Here is a 6,984-nt window from a genome sequence, read left to right on the forward strand (position 1 = left end):
ATTTATCCAGGGATGTAATATTTTTGGAAGACAATTTTCCTTTTCAAAATATTTTTTCCAGGTTCCGTAATAAAGTTAATGTTTCTTGGGATTACATTTCTGTTGAACAACAATCCAAAGAGGAAACTAATTCAATTTTGCATTCTTCTTATCAACTTCCCCCACCCGTAACTACGTTACCCACGGTCACTCAACGTGTGCAAGCTATCTCCTCTGCTCCAGATGGTGTCTCTATACAATCAGGTAATATTCCTTCGCATGACTCAACTTCCACTTCTTCATCTTTTCCAAACAAATAGAAAACTAACTCTTCTGCAGCACTTCAACCATTGCCCTCACCACCACTTATCACGTATCATAGATGAGAAAGACCACCCATTCCTAGCCAAACTCCATGTCCTCCTCATAATCCATCTGCTTCGGCACAAAATCAGCCACATATGGCTTCCTTCCCACCCCAACCAACAACAACTCTTAGTCAACCTGACCCACCAACCCAAACCCGGCCAAACCAGCCACCCACCAAAGTACACCCAATGACTACTAGATCACACACTCATAGCCTTAAACCTCGTCAGTTTCTCACAACCACTACATTGTCTCCAAAAATCCCCATAACTCATAAGCAAGCCAAGCTAATTCCCCAATGAAATTCAGCAATGCAAGCCGAATTTGATGCTCTTGTTTGCAACCATACTTGGGATTTGGTTCCATGTCACTCTTCCAAAAATGTAGTGGATTGTAAGTGGTTATTCCAAGTTAAACCTAAACCTGATGGTTCTGTTGATAGGTACAAGGCTTGTTTGGTTGCCAAGGGATTTACACATCGCCCCAGACTAGATTATCATTCCACTTTCAGTCTAGTAGTCAAGCCTGCTACTGTCCGTCTCGTCCTAACTATCGCTACTCCATTTGACTGGCATGTCCATCATTTGGATGTTAACAATGCCTTCTTTCAGGGTCGTCTAACTGAAGAAGTTTATATGCAACATCCACCGGGATTTGAAATCTCTGGGAATCCTACCCATGTATGTCATCTTCAGAAGGCAATTTATGGCCTTAAATAGGCTCCTCGTTCTTGGTACACCAAACTTAAAAATTATCTCCTTACTTTGGGTTTTTTTAAGTCGCATTCTGATTCCTCACTATTCATTATGTATAAAGTTGGGTTCACTATGTATATTTTAGTTTATGTGGATCATATCTTAGTGACTGGTAATCACCAACGAGGTGTTCATTATATCATTGAGGCTCTTTCTCAACGTTTTTCACTGAAGGACTTAGGACCTCTTCATTACTTTCTTGGTATTGAGGTGATTCGTTCTTGAACTGGTCTTCTGCTCTCTCAAGAGAAGTACACTATGGATCTCCTACATGAGGTAGCTATGGATAACTGCAAAGGTGTTTCCACACCTATGGCATCTACTATAGTTTTTGATCCATCGCATGATGATCATCTAGTTGATGGTTCCTTATATCAGTGCATTATTGGTAAACTTCATTACCTTTCATTCACGCGTCTGGACATAGCGTTTGCTATCAGCAAGTTGTCCCAAGCTATGCATCAACCATTTATGTCTCATTGGGTTGCTCTTAAACGACTTCTCTGCTATATCCATTCAACTACCTCTTTTGGTGTGCTGATTGCCAATGAAACTGATCGTAGGTTGCTCGTGTACTCTGACTCAGACTGGGCAGGGGATCCTCATGATCGCACATCGACCACTGGTTATGTTATCTATCTTGGTAGTTCTCATATTTCATGGTCTTCAAAGAAGCAGCATTCAGTTTCTCGTTCATCTACAGAGGCAAAATATCGGGCAGTTGCTGCTACTATTTATGAAACTAACTGGATCACCCATCTTCTTCAAGAGCTTCAGTTTCCTTTGACCGTTGTTCCAAGAGTTCTCTGTGACAATATCAGCACCACTTATATTTGTGCGAATCCTATTTTCCATAGCCGGATGAAGCATATGGCCATTGACTTCCATTTTGTCCTTGAGCAGGTTGACACTACAAGAAATGTGATTTTCTGCGACAAGTTTCTCTGGCGACATAAGTAGTTGCAACAAAATATAAGGTTTTTGTGGCGACACTTAAGTGTTGCCACAAAAGGTAATTGTGTTTGTGGCGACCTGTATCATTGCCACAGAAAATAATATATATAGTGGCGACTTTGCTTCAATTGCTACAATATGTACTGTTTTTTCAATGAAGTAATGTTAGAAAATGTATTTTGTGGCGACGTAGAAACCGTCGCTACTAAAGATTTATTTTGTGGCGACTTTGTTGCCACTAAAAGGTTTTTTTGCAACAACCTTTTTGGTCGCCACTAATTCTCTTTCTTTCATATTCATTTTAATTTAGTATGTAAATTAAAATTCTTATTAATAGTTTTTATTGTGTAATTTATAAAATAATTATTGATGTTATTGTGATAAATAAACATTTGGACTAAATTAATTATATAAAGCATGTGTTTTAAATATATACATACTTGGAGTAATTTCCTATGTGTAATAACATTTATTCTATAAACTATACAAATGACTAGTTTAACAACATATTATATTGTTATGTTGTTGAAATATAAAAATAAATATTAATGATGATAGCAATGATATTGCCCTCCGTTTTCATATTATTTATTTATTTTTGACTTTACACGACTCCTGAGAAAAAATAAATAAGAATGATAATTTTTACTAATTTACTGTTTAATTCTTTTTAATGTGTCTTATGCATCAAAAATAAGATTAACGATGGAAGAACTTTACAATATTTATACTTTCAAATAGAGTTTATTTTATAGGCAAAATAGAAAAAAGTTATTTTAAAATTTATTAATTGATACCCAATTTTGACCTCCCTTTACCTTTACTATTTTACTAAACTGCTATTTTACCTTAAACTATTTTACAATTTACATGATCACAAACTATTTATCATTTTAATATTAATTTCTCATAATTTGTAAGTTCATTTTACTTTATTTTAAATAGCTCAAAAATAAAAAAAATAAAAATCTCATCTTAAAGAGTCATTTACGAGTCTACGACTCTAGTGTACATTCTAGAACCTCGCTAAGAACTCCCGCCCTAAAATATGACTACGGACAACATTTTCCACTTCTTCCCTAGGAATGGCTCAAAACCCTAATCCAAGCTATACAAGTCTCCAATTTCACTATATTGAATCACTACCACATCTTCTGCATATGAATGTTAATTAAAAGATCTAGGATTTTTCGCATGAACAATCCTTTAGATCTCATAATTTTCTGTTTTTATATGCTTAAGATTTCTTATTTCTGCGACCTTAATTTGTGTTTGTAATCGTTTTCTACTTTACTTGAATTTGGGGATTAGTGGATTTTGATGAAAAAATTGAATATATATTTGGGTTAGCGCTTTGATTTGAAGGTATACGAGCTAATTTATGGGCGTTGAAGCGCATGTTGAAGGAGCTTAAGGATCTGTAGAAGGATCCTCTAGTTGAAACCAAATTTGGAAATGTAAGAAGTCTCCCACATCATGCGACACTGGTATGTGGGCTCGATATCCTATTTTTCCTCCCACTTCTCATTATTTATGGGTCCTGAGCTTATATGCTAGTTTTTTTTAGCTTAAGATCAATAATTAGGTCCCTGTGATCGAACTTCTGATGTTTTTGCGGCTTTGCGAGGTTCTGTTTTTTGCGGCTTTGCGAGGCTCTTGCTGCTAAGTTTAGAACTTATAGCAGAACTTGTCTTATTTACTAATTATTTGTTTATGTATTAGCAGGAATTGAATGATTTAAATGTTTGTTTCTATAACATTACCACCGTGTTCATATTCTCTAGCCGCTGAATCTTTTTTTTAGGTAAAAGGAAAGCCCCAATTTTTGAATTCCTAATTTTGTTGCTTGTTAATCTCTGATTTTCAATTTTTCAAAAAAAAGGGGAATCCTTTCGATTTTCTGAATTTGTCTTGATTTTCCAAAAATAAAGTATGGTACGTAGAGTCTTATTTTTCACTATAAATACGTGACCCCTTATCATATAAGGAACTCACTTTGAAGTTTGATAATTTTTCATACTCATTGCTTAAGAAATGCTACTAGCCAAGGTCCCTTATTGTAAAACTACTTCTAATCTACTGGTTAGTGCTCGACTGAAGTAATTTAAATTTAAATGTGATAGTTCTTGTTGGGATAGCTCGAACGCCTTAAATATTTGGTAGAAAGGATTCAAGTATGTTTCTAGACCTTATGTGTACCTAACTTTGGTATAATGGGTGTGATATGAGAGAACTGATCTCTATTAGGCTGATATAGATACTAATATTCTTTAGGGTCTATGGGAAATAGTCTCTCTACCTTTGAGGTTGGAGTAAGGTTTGTGTATACTTACTTTATCCGTTGCCGAGCTCTATTCTGCTTGAATTCCTTAAAAGACGAATTCAGATTGAATTACTTGTTGAGCTTCAATACTTTCCTCTTTTAGAATTTTCTGCTTTGCTGGATGATGGATGTGCAACATAACTGTTAGAAGATTGATACTTCTTAGTCTGCACTTATGTGAGGTAAAATTATATAAATAAAAGGGTAGTGATCGAAGCTCGGCAATGGTGTTACCGATTTAATACGGTGTAGGACTTTCCAGTTTCTGTTAATTTTCCCATGTTATGTATCATTTTTCCTCCTTATTGTTTTTTCACAAGTACAATATGAACTATGCCTTAATCCCAAACTAGTTAGGTCAGTGTATGGAGTTTCAATTTCCAGTCCGTTGTGTGCCTATAGCTGCACTCCATTTTCTAAATACGTTTTCCACAAGAACACTAGAATTAAATACTAGGTTAACTGTTAATACAAAATTCATCAAAGGTTTAGGATCAAGCCAGTACAAGTCCAAGTTAACTATGTCAACTTTAGAAACTTGCAAGATCTGTCTAAATTATAAAAATAAAGGTCAAAGGGTCAAATGCTTGGTACTTTAGATGACCTGGATGTGCCACTACTGAATGATAATACTACTAAATAGGAAATTTGTTTTGCTAAAAGAAAAATTACTTCTTAAAAGGAACATGGTTATGGGTTTATTTATTGCATTTGAGTATGCACATTATGATTTTACATAGCTAAATATATGGCAACATCTTATACCAAAGTAAAAGCATCACAACATTTGGCAATATCATTACATACCCTTCCCCGAAAAATAACATAGTTCGTTTACCACAATACTAAGCTGTAGTACCAAATGAATTGTGTCGACAATGAAATAGTTTGTCCAAAAGGGTCAACAGTGTAGCTTCAAGATGATCTCCAAAGTCCAGTTACTTGTACTGAAGGAGTGGCCAAGCTCATTTTGCATGTTTCCTCTACATCTGGAGAAAACTGATGTATTAACATTTCCTCCAGGAATTTATTACAGTTCCATTTTCCCAAGAAATATTGATATGATTGGAAATTTCTTGTGTTGTGTTTTAAAAAACTTGTGATGAGACCTATCTAAAATATGAGCATGAACTTTTTTGGACAAATATGTGGTTCATGATGCGACTCTCTGTGGGAAACAACATCTTTACCTCTCGAGGTAAGGGTAAAGTTTGCATAAACATTACCTTTTCTAGACCCCACTAGTGGAATTTCACTGGGTATGTTTTTTGTTATTGAATTAAGTTTTTTTAAGTTCTCATGTTTGTGGTCTTGGGTTTTAGTTATTTAGTTGCTCCACTTTTATCCTGTAGGGAAATACACTTAGCATTTTTTAAGATTTGAGCTTAGTATGCTAGGACTAAACTATGTTGCACAACTTTCATTGATCAATATTGTCTCTTTATTTTCTTAAAATGCATTTGCAATCTTTTCTCCAAGGTTACCTCTTTATTTTAATATTAGATTATGAAAATTGTCAAAGTAATCATATGTTTTTACTCTTAATTGCAGGGATAAGATTCTAGAAAACAAATGCTGTCGAGGAAGGACGAGTTTGAAGGCCACAATGTTCTTTTTTCTTATCACATATGTGTACACTGACGTTAAACAATATACAATATTTTTTATTATGAAAGTATCTGCTATCATTCAACTTGAGAATTATTTGTGTTCACTAATTAATATTGGATGCTTTATTGGTAGGCAATGTACGTGTATCTTAAAATTTAGATATTAGGTGACCATAAAAATGTATGAAAATATTGGATATTGCAATTATTGGGAAAATAAGTTTTAGGGGCAATTAAAGTTGCCACTAAATATATATAACACGTTTAGAGGCAAGTATAGTCGCCCCTAAAGATCATGCTATTGCCGCGATAAGTGTTGCCACTAAATGAATAATTCTATTGTGGCAATCTATGTCGCCACTTAAAGACATTTTTAGTGGCGACAAGATATGCCACTACATGTGAAAAATTATAGTGGCGACCTCAGTTGCCACTAAAAGTCAATTTTCAGCGGCGACTTATGTAGCACTTACTTTGTGGAACTTTTTTTTGTGGCGTATTATTTCAGGTTTTGCAGCGAAAGTGTCGCCACAAATATATTATTTTGTGGCAACTTTTGAGGGTCGTCACAAAATACTTTTAGTTATGGAAGTACTTGCCACGGTGCTCTAGTCGCCATTAAAAGTAATCTGTGACAGCATTTTGGGTTATTGTGGCGATTTTTGTCGCCACTAAATGACAGATTTCTTGTAGTGTGAGCGCAAACAACATGAAGTTGCCCATTTACATGTTGCTGATCAAGTTGCAGATCTTCTTACAAAGCCTCTTCCACGTGCACTTTTTGATAACCATTTTCCAAGTTGGGCGTAGTAAACCGCAACGCCAACTTGCGGGGGCGTAATAATGGCTAGCATCTAAGACTTTTGTTACCTGTAGAACTTTTCTTACTTATAGGACTCTTTTTATTTTTCTTATCAGCCTTTTTATCTTTAGAAGTGTAATTACGTAGGTTTCTCTAAGTTGTTATTTTATTCTCAGCCTTGTATGTAATACA

At 35.0% G+C, this 6,984-nt stretch overlaps 1 long non-coding RNA gene across 1 annotated transcript; it reads left to right on the forward strand.

Moving 5' to 3' along the window:
- The first annotated feature begins 3,059 nt into the window (after positions 1–3,059).
- On the forward strand, positions 3,060–6,081 carry LOC107059917 (uncharacterized). The gene is made up of 2 exons (XR_001473024.1): positions 3,060–3,544; positions 5,932–6,081. It is a non-coding gene; the product is annotated as an uncharacterized lncRNA (long non-coding RNA).
- The last annotated feature ends 903 nt before the right edge of the window (positions 6,082–6,984 follow it).

Source organism: Solanum tuberosum, unplaced genomic scaffold (assembly GCF_000226075.1).
Source record: "Solanum tuberosum cultivar DM 1-3 516 R44 unplaced genomic scaffold, SolTub_3.0 scf00045, whole genome shotgun sequence".
Taxonomy (NCBI): domain Eukaryota; kingdom Viridiplantae; phylum Streptophyta; class Magnoliopsida; order Solanales; family Solanaceae; genus Solanum; species Solanum tuberosum.